The sequence below is a fragment of the Hesperophylax consimilis genome, chromosome 31, assembly GCF_061612785.1.
Source record: "Hesperophylax consimilis isolate HC1 chromosome 31, BYU_Hcon_1.0, whole genome shotgun sequence".
NCBI lineage: Eukaryota > Metazoa > Arthropoda > Insecta > Trichoptera > Limnephilidae > Hesperophylax > Hesperophylax consimilis.
In genome coordinates, this window is record NC_142866.1 from 11271008 (window position 1) to 11285259 (window position 14252).

A 14252-nucleotide genomic window follows, 5' to 3' on the forward strand; every position below is an offset into this window, starting at 1 on the left:
CTTACAATCGCACGATTGGCAACTTTTGTTGAATTTTGATAACGTTAATTTAGCCGTAGACTATTTCTATTCTACTATTTATAATTACTTCGATATGTGCTTCAAAAGGAAACGCATTCCGAAGAATGAAAGAAAGTATCCTCAATGGTTTTCCAATGAAATTATTAGTGATATAAAGCGAAAGTTCAGACATTTTAGAAAATGGAAGAAAACTGGACTAGTAAGAGAACGTGAAATGTTTTGTTGTCTTAGAGCTAAAGTTAAACGCAGTATGCAATTGGCCCATACAAATTACATAAATATCATTGAAAAAAACATCAAATCTGATCCCAAGTCGTTCTGGAAATATGTCTCATCCAAAAGAAGTGATGGTGGGTTTGTCGACCATGTCACTTGGAATGGACAATCACACTCGGGAATTGATATTCCCGAAGCATTTGCGGACTATTTTAAATCGGTTTACAGTCAGCAAGTTACGGATTTAAGTTCATTTAAACCGGGGACTTATACATCATCAGCAGCGCAGAATGTTGATATTCCTAACATCACAAAATCTGATATGTTAGCTGCAGTTAAAAAACTCAAAGCGAAAACGTCATTTGGACCTGATTTTATTCCGTCATTTTTATTAAAGGGTTGTATAGAGCCTTTATTAATACCCCTGCTTTACATTTTTAATTTTTCACTTAGCACGGGAACATTTCCTAATTTATGGAAGATCTCTAAAGTTACACCACTGTATAAAGATGGGGATAAATATTTGGTCTCTAACTACAGACCAGTAGCGATCCTCTCCTCTCCGGCAAAATTGTTCGAACTAATAATTCATAAATATATCTACGCCCAAGTAGAACCTTATTTAATAGACGAACAACATGGTTTTAGATCTGGCAGATCGACTGTGTCAAATCTGATGGTCTTTACGGAATATGTATCTCAAGCTCTTGACGGTAACAACCAAGTTGACGTCTCATACAACGACTTCGCAAAGGCTTTTGATACCGTAGACCCGCTGATACTCTTAAATAAATTAGACCGTTTTGGATTCTCGGTAAAAATTTTAAATTTATTTGTAAGCTATTTATCAAGTAGACAGCAATACGTAACGTATGGTATTTCTAACTCGTCGTACTTTCCCACAAACTCTGGGGTTCCTCAAGGGTCTAATCTTGGTCCTTTACTTTTTTCCCTTTTTATTAATGACATTCATCATGCTATAAAGTTTGCGAAATTTTTGTTATTTGCAGATGACTTGAAGCTATTTTTAAGAATCCGGACCTTAGAAAACTGCGCACAGCTCCAGAGAGACATAAATGCTATCGTGGTATGGAGTGAAATTAACAAATTAGGTTTTAATTTTAAGAAATGCGCCATAATGTGCTATACTAGAGCAAACACTGTGATTTATTACAACTATAGGATGTCCCAATGTTCTCTTAAACATATTTCTGAACCGAAAGATTTGGGAATAACCTTTGACCCACACTTAACATTTCACGTTCATATTGAAACGATATGCAGCAGGGCTTTGAGAATGCTTGGATTTGTGCTATGTAACTCCAGGCATTTCTGCAGCTCTGCCGTGGTTCGCTTGCTATATTTTAGCCTAGTACGTAGTATTTTGGAAAGTGGCTCAATAATATGGGGACCAGGGGATGCAACGTACACTTCTATGGTAGAGAAAGTACAAAAGAAGTTTCTACGTTATCTTTATCTTAGAGACTTCGGGTACTATCCCTATTTATACCCATCAGCCTTCCTTTCCGGAATGCTAGGTATCGATAGTCTTGTCAACAGGCGGAAAGCTGCGTTGCTGATGATGGCCTATAACTTGTTGAACGGTCACATCAACAATCCAGAAATTTTGAATAAAATTTTATTTTACGTCCCTGATAACTTCGCAAGAGCGCGTAGACACAAACCATTCATTCTTCCGAGATGTAGGACTAACTTACCATCAGCAATGCCTCTCGGAAGAATGATAGGCCTTCTTAACTCACTAGCCTCTGACATCGACATTTTCCACCTGCGCATCACTAAATTTAAATTGCTAATTAGGCAATTATGATTGTATAATGTATCTTTGTTAATGGATATTTTTATTCTGTAAATATACATGTAAAATATAAATAAATAAAAAAAAATAAAAAAATTTGAAAAAGTGTCGCGGGCCCGCGGTAAAACAAACAATGCAGCTTGCGCGCGGTCACCAGTGTTGCCAACGAAGGCGATTTATCGCTATTTAGGCTACTCAGAACGAGAACCGGTTTTTGATATAACATTTTTTGCGTCCGAAATGGAATCTTGTAGCCACCCCCCCCCCCATGGAATTCGAAAAATTGTTGTGGGGAATCACATATCGTCGCATTAATTCGTAGAATGCGTAACTCCCAAATGTAAAATTTTACAGGAGGCACAAAAAACCTCGTAGTGAAAAAAAATGAAAGACGGCTTATTCTTTTTATTTATGTTTCGAACATATAATATATTTGGAAATTTATTTTCAATCATTAAACTTTTGTAAGTTAAGGCTTTCTATTTCAAATCGGAGTTGGGAAGTTTACGTAAAAACCGAGAATGGAGATACGCATTTTACAAAAGATACATACTTTTCTGCGAACAGTTTTATGAACAACCTAGCGGAAAATTTGGGAGATAGGAATTTTACATTTACAAAATAAAACACAACAATGTATGTGCATGTCGAGGCAGTCTATTTAGATGCATTTTAATGATTTTAATGATGCGGAAGGTTATCGTTAAAGGAGTGGTAATCCTTTTCTAATGTCTGTTTTAAGTCTTGTAAATGCTGGTACTTTTCCTTCCTTAAGGGATTAAATCTGACTCTCAAGTGAAATCTTCAAACTCTGGAGATCATTACAGATTCGGCGACGGTTTTGTGCTGGGTGAGATCTACACTGACCGGGAGTAGTCGTGTCAGAGATGATCGTTAAGTGACGCTTGGAGTTGATGAAGGAGATTGTAGAAGAATTTGATCTGACATTGTCGATCACCCTTGTTGTCCTGTAGAAATAAAACTGATGTACTTACTAGGGTTTGCAAGACCCGGGCAAAGAGTAGCCATGACAGGAAACTAGCAAAACATGAGTAGTAAACTAGCAAAGTATGGAGGATTTTTTACTTATTTAGAACAAAATATCTTTAAAAAAAAGTTTGTCTTCAATAAATATCTTCTTAAGAATAAAGTCTAGTCTATCCCACTAAAAACCTGTGAACGGAACAATTTCAGTGTGGATTTTGAAAGAACATTCACAAAGATGTTGAAAAATGTATTCTTTATGAAAATTGGAAAAGTTCTTCCGCTGAAATACATAATGGTAAACATTTTGGTTAAGTAGCTGGCAGAGGCAGATAGACTTACTCCCGGAATTTGTCTTTGCTGAAACTTATATTTATTTTGCAGTTGGCATAAATATCTCTTTCATACCTGCAGAAAAAAAAGGTATTTTTCCAGAATTTTGTTATTTTTAGAATAGTTTCATGCCATAAATGCACAGAAAAATATTCTAAAAATCCAATTTTCCAAGTAAACTCTCCCGCACTATCGTATCAGCCAGTTCTAAATGGGATATATTGTCGGCTTAATTCGTAGACTTAGACGTAGACTAGACACTCCGTAACAGACGTAACTTCGTTTTTCTCGCAAATAATATTTTTATGCCATTTGGTATTAAAATTAGTCCACTTGGAATAGTAAAACTCGTAAATTCGTTAAAAAAAATCCACTTTGTTTTTAAACAAAAATTAATAAAATGTCCATGGCACTATTTTGCAGAATTAAGTAAACTTTCTAACTCCGTTTTAATATAGAAAGCAGGCCTCGAAAGGACATTACTAGCCACAAACATCATTTTCCATTAGAGCCTCTGAAGGACAGATCTGACCGGAGCGTCCATACATTATGCACATATTTTTTATCTTTTTTTTATAATGTGTAGATATGTGATTTGTTCGTCATTGGAAAGATAAATAATTATTCTTCACAGTTTGTATCAAATATTTATAAATTATTACATGGATAAAATAAATAAAAATGTCCAAATTGTATGACTACAAAGGCACAGATTTTTTCATAGGCAGTTGAAAATTATTTATATTTTTTTATAGTATGAACGGTGTAAAAAAGTGAAGTGATAGTTTTCTTATTAATTACCTACACAAAACAATGTGTTTTATGAATATCGAATTCTTTCTAAATTATGGACGTTCCGAGTCAAAATGTTCCAGTAAGTTTTTTTGTTAACATTTTCATGTTTCATATTAAAAGTTTATTTTTATGAATGTCAATGTTTATTTCAAATACAAACATTTCAAAGATAATTTTACATTGTTTATCTAGTTTCAAAAGTGGTATTTTTTTTAACGACAACCAAAAAAATTTGGAATGTGTAGCACATTTTAGATACCTCGGGAGCATCCCGAAATTCCACGAAATTTCACCATGTCATTGGGACATGTTGGTAAATATATTTTAAAACCTTAAAGGTTAAATTACAAATGTTAATTGATTGAAAATAAATGCAGAAAAATATGCTATGTTCTGAACATAAATAACCTGTCTTTAATTTTTTTCACTACAAAGTTTATTGCGCCTCCTGTAAAATTTGACAAATGGTAGTTACGCTTTCTACGAATCAAGCTGACGATATGACCAAGTATCGTTAAACCCATGAAATGCTTCAATTCTTTAGAAGACAAGAATTATCCGCCTGATGAATAAGATGATAAAAATAAATAAAATTAAAAAATAAACATATCATACTTTACCAAAATATTAATCAGAAAATTTCTTCTAGGAACCACTTAAGAACTTTACATCAGTCTTGATTTTGCCTTTCGGTCTCAGAAGAATAATCATCAGTGGAACGGTTTTCAATGTGTAGAGGTGCAGTTTTTCCCGTTCCTCCGGTCGGCTGAGGAACAGGAGAAGTTTGTCAAGATGGTCGCCAACATACTTCAAAGAGCACTCCGAAGAAGTGTACATCTTTAACCAAGGGAGCAAAAAAAAAACTATAGTGAACTAAAAGTGAGTACAGGAGTGAAGTGTAACACTAAGCAATCATATATTAAGGAACTGCAGAACAAAATATAACCTACATTTTTACTTTATTTTTTCAAATAAAAATACAATCATAAAATATGTCGTTGGATACTGTTTCTCAAAACAAAAAAATCAATTTAGAGAAGTCATATTTCATTCAATCGCTGCGCAATTATTCTGAATTCAATACTTCGTTTGTGTGAAAGCACTATGAAACAATACATGATTCTCAATACATATACATAAATATATTGACACAACAAATGCAAAATAGTCTTTCTATAAATCTGCTACTTTAAATAAAGCGATTATTTTAAATTACTTTACATGGACCATGTCGATATAACATAATGATACGCATACATATTCATACAACTGACAACTCTTCAAATGAATTAAAATGTACCTGGATTTTTCACCTGGAAGACCCACTCTTTTCGATACTCAAGCACGCTCAGTTGCACAAGAGATGCTGTTGTCACAAAAAATCTGAAATTACACAGACATCCTATTTTAATGCATACATATTTTACTAATTATTACAATGTGTTGCTGAGATACTTTTGGAAAATCTTCCCAACTATTCTTTCATTGACAGAGTTATTCGGTGTTAACTTAAATGCCGGCTCAAAAGCCAGGCAGATGCTATAATATTGCCTTTTATTAAACTTTGGATACTAATGGTGTAAACCACTGGTCTCCAACCTTTTTGTCACCGCGGACCGGTCAACATCTGAAAATTTTACCGCGGCCCGCTGAGGGTGGTTAAATTAAATGTTAATATTCTAGAGCGTTTTTAATAATTTTTATTGAATTGTGTTCGATGGTATTGTGTCAGCGGTTACGTAGCGTAAAGATGTTTTCAACAGAATAAGTGATTTTTCGCGGCCCGGTACCATTTTATTGTTTTTTAGTTTTTTTTTAACGGACCGGTAACGGTCCGCTGACCGAGGGTTGGGGACCACTGGTGTAAACAACTGTATCGTCTTTAAAATGATTCGCCTGCAAGTATGTACATGGATTTTGTAGTGACTTCAATTTAATAAATTAAAATAATACGTAATTTGAGTTGCGAGTTCATGACATATCTACCTACAAATTGATATAGTCCAGTCAGTGGGGGATAAAAAAGGGCTCCACCTTGCAAAAGGTTAGGTAGTAGCGATTTTCACATATGTTGTTAAGATTGGGACTCTAAAGAAAAAAAAAAGTTTTCGACCTTGGGGGGGTCGAGCTCGATCCGCCATCTTGGATTGAAGGTGCCAAAATTTGGTTTTTTCAAAATAATTATGAAGTGGTTGATTTAACAAACAAATTGCTGAAGACAAACTTAAAAACAACTAAATTACCTACATTTTTTGTAGAAAGTTTTTTTTTTTGTAAGTCTAATAGGTAACGAGTTACAGCGGTTGAAAGAAGAAAATTTTGACAAAAAATTGTAAAACTCCAGTTTTCTTGATAAATTTTGTATTAACATATTACACAATATCATTTTAACGTATTTCTACATTACAATATACTTATATAGCATCATCCGTGTAGCTCGATGATGTTGATTTGTTATAGTGGGATCCTAGTCTACAGCTGACTTGGCAACACTGATTGAGTCCTGGTTACAGGACGTTGCCTGGATGCTCATGTCTGCAGATGTTCTTTTCGATGAAACAATGCCAGTTCAAGTTTCACAAGAACGATTTTTAGCCAATGAAAATAACAAAGTCCGTCTGATTTCGATGCTTACAAAGCAATATTATACAGAATGATTTTACAGTTAAGCAGGCTGAAGAAGATGCTGATGAGTTGATTGTCAGTACTGCGATTTCCTTGTGTTCATCATATGACGCTGTTTTCATTATTGGCGAAGACGTTGATCTCCTAGTTCTGCTGACAGCATATGTACCACCCAAAATTAGTATATATCTTCGCAAACCTGGGAGAGGCAAAACTTTTGAAAGACTAGATTTTACAGTTAAGCAGGCTGAAGAAGATGCTGATGAGTTGATTGTCAGTACTGCGATTTCCTTGTGTTCATCATATGACGCTGTTTTCATTATTGGCGAAGACGTTGATCTCCTAGTTCTGCTGACAGCATATGTACCACCCAAAATTAGTATATATCTTCGCAAACCTGGGAGAGGCAAAACTTTTGAAAGACTGTATTCCGCGAATAGTGTGAAATACAAAGAGGCGGCTGAGAATATTCTGTTTCTTCATGCCTTTAGCGGCTGCGATACAACATCGTCCTTCTTCAACCAAGGAAAAACAAAATTTTGTTCGCTTGTGCAAAACGACACAAGACTCAATGCCATGATAGGAATCTTCAAACAACATGATGCAACACCAGAAGACATAGCAGTTGCAGGAACACGCTTTCTTGTTGCTTTGTACGGGGGTGACATGGATAAGGAAACCTTGGAAGAAGTCCGCTACAAACGTTTAGCAAAGTCGACAACAAAAAGCAAATTCAATCTTGCCTCTTTACCACCAACGAACGACGCTGCACGGTACCATGCATTTAGAACGTACCATCAAGTCCAAAAATGGTATGGAATCCAAAAAAATCCAGAAAACTGGGGCTGGAAACGTGACACCAACGGGCTTGTTCCAGTAAGAATGACAAAGAAACCAGCACCCGAGACTTTATTAAAATTTATTTCATGCAATTGTAAAAAAGGATGCGGCGTTGCATGTAGCTGCAGGAAAGCTGGATTGAAGTGTTCTATTGTATGTGGGTGCTGTAATGGTCAAACATGCCGAAATTCGCCAGAGGTTCACATCGATGTCGAGGACGAAGAAGAAGAGATTTTGTCAATGGAAGCCCAGAATCTCAGTATCACAGGCAATGAGTTAGATGATGACATTGATGACGAAGACTGTTATTAAGTAACATAATTTATAGTAACATAATTCATAGTAATAATAATCTGTGAAGTAGACCTACTGGGGATACCACAATAAAAAAAATTCGACATGTTCTCTACCTCATGGTGGTGTGGAAATGAGTTAGCAAAATTATTATAATTATGTAATGAATAACCCGAAAAATTTACAATGTTGGGAATTTCATTATTTTTTAGACAAATATTCACATTTCCGCCACTGTAACTCGTTATCTATTAGACTTACAAAAAAAAACTTTCCACAAAAAATGTAGGTAATTTAGTTGTCTTTAAGTTTGCCTTCGACAATTTGGTTTTAAAAACGACCACTTCACAATTATTTTGAAAAAAACAAATTTTGGCACCTTCAATCCAAGATGGCGGGTCGAGCTCGACCCTCCCAAGGTCGAAAACTTTTTTTTTTCCTTAGAGTCCCAATCTTAACAACATATATCAAAATCGCTACTACCTAACCTTTTGCAAGGTAAAACTCCTCACTGACTGGACTAATATAGATTGTGAAGAAAATTAACTAATCCAGAAAAAATTCATCAGGTACGTCTATATGTGGACGCTTGGAAATTATCCGAGATTCATGCACAATATAGACTTACTTGAGGCAACAAATAGATTTAGCCTAGAAACTAGACAGCATGCAAATCTTGTAATACTTTGTATTAATATAATTCACAATTCTATTGATAGTCCATTCCTCTTTGAATGCTATTCAGATATAGTGGTCACTACGACGTGATTATACGAGTGGTGGTACCACTGGCAAAACAGATGTTCTAGCACAGCATAGCATGACACAAGGAATGGTGCTGTAGAATGAAACTTCTGCAACAGTGGATGTATTTGAATCCTCTTAAATAACCTTAAGACTTTTTTTGTATAATTATCTTACTAGATGTTAAAAGTGTCAGAATGAGAGGATTGTGCTGTAATTGGATGAATAATCGATTGTAAAATAATAAAAAATTATATTATATGGGCATTTACCAAAATGCAAATAAAGATTAGTCACACATATTTTTTCAAATGACTTTCCATTTCTGGAGAATTTGAAAAATACATCAAATTTCAACGTTCATTTTCGGGTTCTGTGAAACTCATATTCACGTTCTGTTATTATATCATTATAGGCTAGTTACTTGACAGAACTGAAATAAAAAAAGAACTTGAAAAAATCTTGAAAATGAGTTTTTAAATTTGATGAATTGTTCAAACAACCAATCCTAAGTGAACCTAATTGTTCAGCCATGTCAAGAATCAGAATAACAGAATGAGATCATGTATGAATGCAAATGTAGCAAGTAGTGTGTGCCAATCCAGAGTTGTTTGGTGGTTTTCCTTTCTGCATACCTCTAGTATGATTATTAAGTTAGTTAGTTTACAACAAATGCTAAATAAGGAATGTTAGGAACATTTAAATGTTAGTATAAGATAGCTGACATATTGTATTATTTATTATTATAATATAGGGTTTTTCAATAAGAGATGTTATTTTGAATAACCCGCTATTTCGGTAGATGTTACTTTTGAGGCTGTCATTTTTTGACATTTGACAAGTAGAAACTGCGCCATTAATAAAAATGGTACGATACACGCTTCAACAACGTATTGAAATTATTAAAATTCACTTGAGTGAATCAAATGCAAATCATCTTGAGTGATGAGGCCCGTTTCCACCTCGGTGGCTTCGTCAACAAGCAAAATTGTCGCATCTGGGGCTCGAAAAACTCAAGAGTTATTGTTGAAAAGCCTCTCTTTCCTCAATGTGTGACTGTTTGATGCGGTTTATGGTCCGGCGGAGTCAATTGACCTTACTTTTTCGAAAATGAGGCTGGAGCAACAGTTACGGTGAATGGATTGCGCTATTGAGAGATGATTAATGATTTTTTATGGCCGGAATTGGATGGTATTGATCTGGACAACGTTTACTTTCAACAAGACGGCGCTACGTGCCACACAAGCAACGAAACCATTGATCTTTTACGATTGAATATCAAAATAACACCTCTTATTGGAAAACCCTGTATGTAATATGAACTCACGCATTGCTTTCTCCAGGAATATTCGAGAATGTTTAGGTCCCAGCATAACTTCCGTGTATCTGGCTGAGGTATCGCAGATGCAATCTTCCTTTCTTCTGTCGGAATCTGAGATGAGGTTGAGCAGTCACACTGCCTTCAGCGAGGCGGCCTAAAACCATGTTAAAGATCACAATCACTGAATGGGAACAGCACGCATTATGTAGTGAGTTAGGGGTTTGCATACAGTAATCATGTTAATTGTAGAGACAGTAATCATATTAATTGGAGTTTGTTCACTCATTCACAATACTACAATCGGGACTTTGTAAAAGGTTTACAAATGTCCATGGCACTAATTTGCAGAATTAAGTAAACTTTCTAACTCCGTTTTAATATAGAAAGCAGGCCTCGAAAGGACATTACTAGCCACAAACATCATTTTCCATTAGAGCCTCTGAAGGACAGATCTGACCGGAGCGTCCATACATTATGCACATATTTTTTATATTTTTTCTATAATGTGTAGATATGTGATTTGTTCGTCATTGGAAAGATAAATAATTATTAAATCTTTTAATAATTTGTATAAATATAATTCACAATTCTATTGATAGTCCATTCCTCTTTGAATGCTATTCAGATATAGTGGTCGCTACGACTTGATTATACGAGTGGTGGTACCACTGGCAAAACAGATGTTCTAGCACAGCATAGCATGACACAAGGAATGGTGCTGTAGAATGAAACTTCTGCAACAGTGGATGTATTTGAATCCTCTTAAATAACCTTAAGACCTTTTTTGTATAATTATCTTCCTAAATGTTAAGAGTGTCAGAATGAGAAGATTGTGCTGTAATTGGATGAATAATCGATTGTAAAAAAATTATATTATATGGGCATTTACCAAAATGCAAATAAAGATAAGTCACACATATTTTTTCAAATGACTTTCCATTTCTGGAGAATTTGAAAAATACATCAAATTTCAACGTTCATTTTCGGGTTCTGTGAAACTCGTATTCAAGTTCTGTTATTATATCATTATAGGCTAGTTGCTTGACAGAACTGAAATAAAAAAGAACCTGAAAAAATCTTTCGCAGAACTTGAAAATGAGTGTTGAAATTTGATGAATTGTTCAAACAACCAATCCTAAGTGAACCTAATTGTTCAGCCATGTCAAGAATCAGAATAACAGAATGAGATGATGTATGAATGCAAATGTAGCAAGTAGTGTGTGCCAATCCAGAGTTGTATGGTGGTTTTCCTTTCTGCATACCTCTAGTATGATTATTAAGTTAGTTAGTTTACAACAAATGCTAAATAAGGAATGTTAGGAACATTTAAATGTTAGTATAAGATAGCTGACATATTGAATTATTTATTATTATAATATGTAAAATGAACTCACGCATTGCTTTCACAAGGAATATTCGAGAATGTTTAGGTCCCAGCATAACTTCCGTGTATCTGGCTGAGGTATCGCAGATGCAATCTTCCTTTCTTCTGTCGGAATCTGAGATGAGGTTGAGCAGTCACACTGCCTTCAGCGAGGCGGCCTAAAACCATGTTAAAGGTCACTATCACTCAATGGGAACAGCACGCTTTATGTAGTGAGTTAGGGGTTTGCATACAGTAATCATGTTAATTGTAGATTGGAGTTTGTTCACTCATTCACAATACTACAATCGGGACTTTGTAAAAGGTTTACAAATGTCCATGGCACTATTTTGCAGAATTAAGTAAACTTTCTAACTCAGTTTTAATATAGAAAGCAAGCCTCGAAAGGACATTACTAGCCACAAACATCATTTTCCATTAGAGCCTCTGAAGGACAGATCTGACCGGAGCGTCCATACATTATGCACATATTTTTTATCTTTTTTCTATAATGTGTAGATATGTGATTTGTTCGTCATTGGAAAGATAAATAATTATTCTTCACAGTTTGTATCAAATATTTATAAATTATTACATCGATAAAATAAATAAAAATGTCCAAATTGTATGACTACAAATGCACGGATTTTTTCATAGGCAGTTGAAAATTATTTATATTTTTTTATTGTATGGACAGTGTAAAAAAGTGAAGTGATAGTTTTCTTATTAATTACCTACATAAAACAATGTGTTTTATGAATATCGAATTCTTTCTAAATTATGGACGTTCCGAGTCAAAATGTCCCAGTAAGTTTTTTTGTTAACATTTTCATGTTTCATATTAAAAATTTATTTTTATGAATGTCAATGTTTATTTCAAATACAAACATTTCAAAGATAATTTTACATTGTTTATCTAGTTTCAAAAGTGGTATTTTTTTTAACGATAACCAAAAAAATTTGGAATGTGTGGCACATTTTAGATACCTCGGGAGCATTCCGAAATTCCACGAAATTTCACCATGTCATTGGGACATGTTGGTAAATATATTTTTAAACCTTAAAGGTTAAATTACAAATGTTAATTGATTGAAAATAAATGCAGAAAAATATGCTATGTTCTGAACATAAATAACCTGTCTTTAATTTTTTTCACTACAAAGTTTATTGCGCCTCCTGTAAAATTTGACAAATGGTAGTTACGCTTTCTACGAATCAAGCTGACGATATGACCAAGTATCGTTAAACCCATGAAATGCTTCAATTCTTTAGAAGACAAGAATTATCCGCCTGATGAATAAGATGATAAAAATAAATAAAATTAAAAAATAAACATATCATACTTTACCAAAATATTAATCAGAAAATTTCTTCTAGGAACCACTTAAGAACTTTACATCAGTCTCGATTTTGCCTTTCGGTCTCAGAAGAATAATCATCAGTGGAACGGTTTTCAATGTGTAGAGGTGCAGTTTTTCCCGTTCCTCCGGTCGGCTGAGGAACAGGAGAAGTTTGTCAAGATGGTCGCCAACATACTTCAAAGAGCACTCCGAAGAAGTGTACATCTTCTATGCTGTCCTACCTAGCTAGGCAGTAATTTTCTAATTCAACAAAATCTTTGGAAATCTCAGTTTCATGCACATACCCATGATGTTTATTTTTCTGTTGAATGAAAATTCAACAAATATTAGGGTTATGTTCATTTTTAAATACTTTATTTAAAGTTATTTAAATTTTAAAACTGCACACGTCATTATATTAAATATTTTCACTCACTAGCTTGAAATCACATAATTTGTTTACATATAAAAAAATGTATAATTAAATTATAGTTAAATTGAAAAGTGTATGTCATTATGGATTTCTCTGAGCAAAGAGGTATTCACAATCTAATTGAATCTAAGTTAGTAAAATTAACGTTGTTCATTTGAGAAATAGCCTGCGATAATCGATAAGTATTATAATGCACTCGAAATAGTGTCTATTAATAAAATGCATTAGCTGCATTATGCGCCGAAATTCACTGAACATGCGCAGGAAGAACACGACCTATCCCAACGTATGCCGCAGGAACCTTTTTGAAGGCTTTTTTGAAGACAATCGTGCCTTCGTCACCCCACCCGACGTAGGAGCCACCAATAAACCACTCACATAGGAGCCTTAGACTTAGAATTTAGAATTTTGGCCGAACTTGTTGATAAAGTAGAACTAATGTTTGTAGACAACGATGACAATTGGGCAATTAAGCAAGTTGTCAAAACTTTATTTGACAGTTAGTCAGTGATGCCATAACTCAAAAATAAAGCAACGTTTCAAGCTTAAAAATCCATGCTTTTTTAAAAACGTATTATTTTGAATGATTAATAAACCATGTTTTCCTGTTAAGCTTTTCATTTAGATGTTAATATCATCTACTAAAAACAATTAGCATTGTAATTTTTTTATGAGTATTGTTTTTTCATAAAAAAACACCATGTATGTAAAAGTTTTTTTTTACCTGTCAAGTTTAAGGTAGGAAAGGAGAGTAGGATTTTTTTTTAATTTACACTACATTTAAAACTTACTCATTCTAGCATTTAGGCACTACCTACGAAACTCATCCGTCGGTAGTTCATTGAATATCTTCAATCTTTTAAAATGGAGATTATTTTGGGTTTTTATATCTGACCGAATCAAAATTTTCAATTTTTCATCAAACATAATTTAGTTTTGTATCTAACCTACTTACATGCTGTAACCCTTGCCTTAAAATTTAATAAGGGCATGAAAAATCTTTCAGACGCCAGAACGGTTTTCTTTCACGGTGTTTCAGATACATTTTTGAGACATTATTTCAAAACCTAGAAAAGTATAATATAGTTTACGAATACTTACTTGTGCACCCACGCATCCATGTT

The 14252-nt window shown here is 34.2% G+C and overlaps 1 long non-coding RNA gene across 3 annotated transcripts in view; it reads right to left on the reverse strand.

Moving 5' to 3' along the window:
- Window positions 1–13467, reverse strand: part of LOC149409453 (uncharacterized) — a 49592-nt gene extending 36125 nt beyond the window's left edge. For all 3 annotated transcript variants that reach the window (XR_016305193.1, XR_016305192.1, XR_016305191.1), the window contains exons 1-5: window positions 12704–13467; window positions 11387–11534; window positions 9999–10146; window positions 5469–5551; window positions 4789–5005 (exon numbers count right to left, since the gene is read on the reverse strand). This is a non-coding gene — a long non-coding RNA (uncharacterized LOC149409453). The remainder of the gene's footprint in view (window positions 1–4788; window positions 5006–5468; window positions 5552–9998; window positions 10147–11386; window positions 11535–12703) is intronic.
- Window positions 13468–14252: the final 785 nt, after the last annotated feature.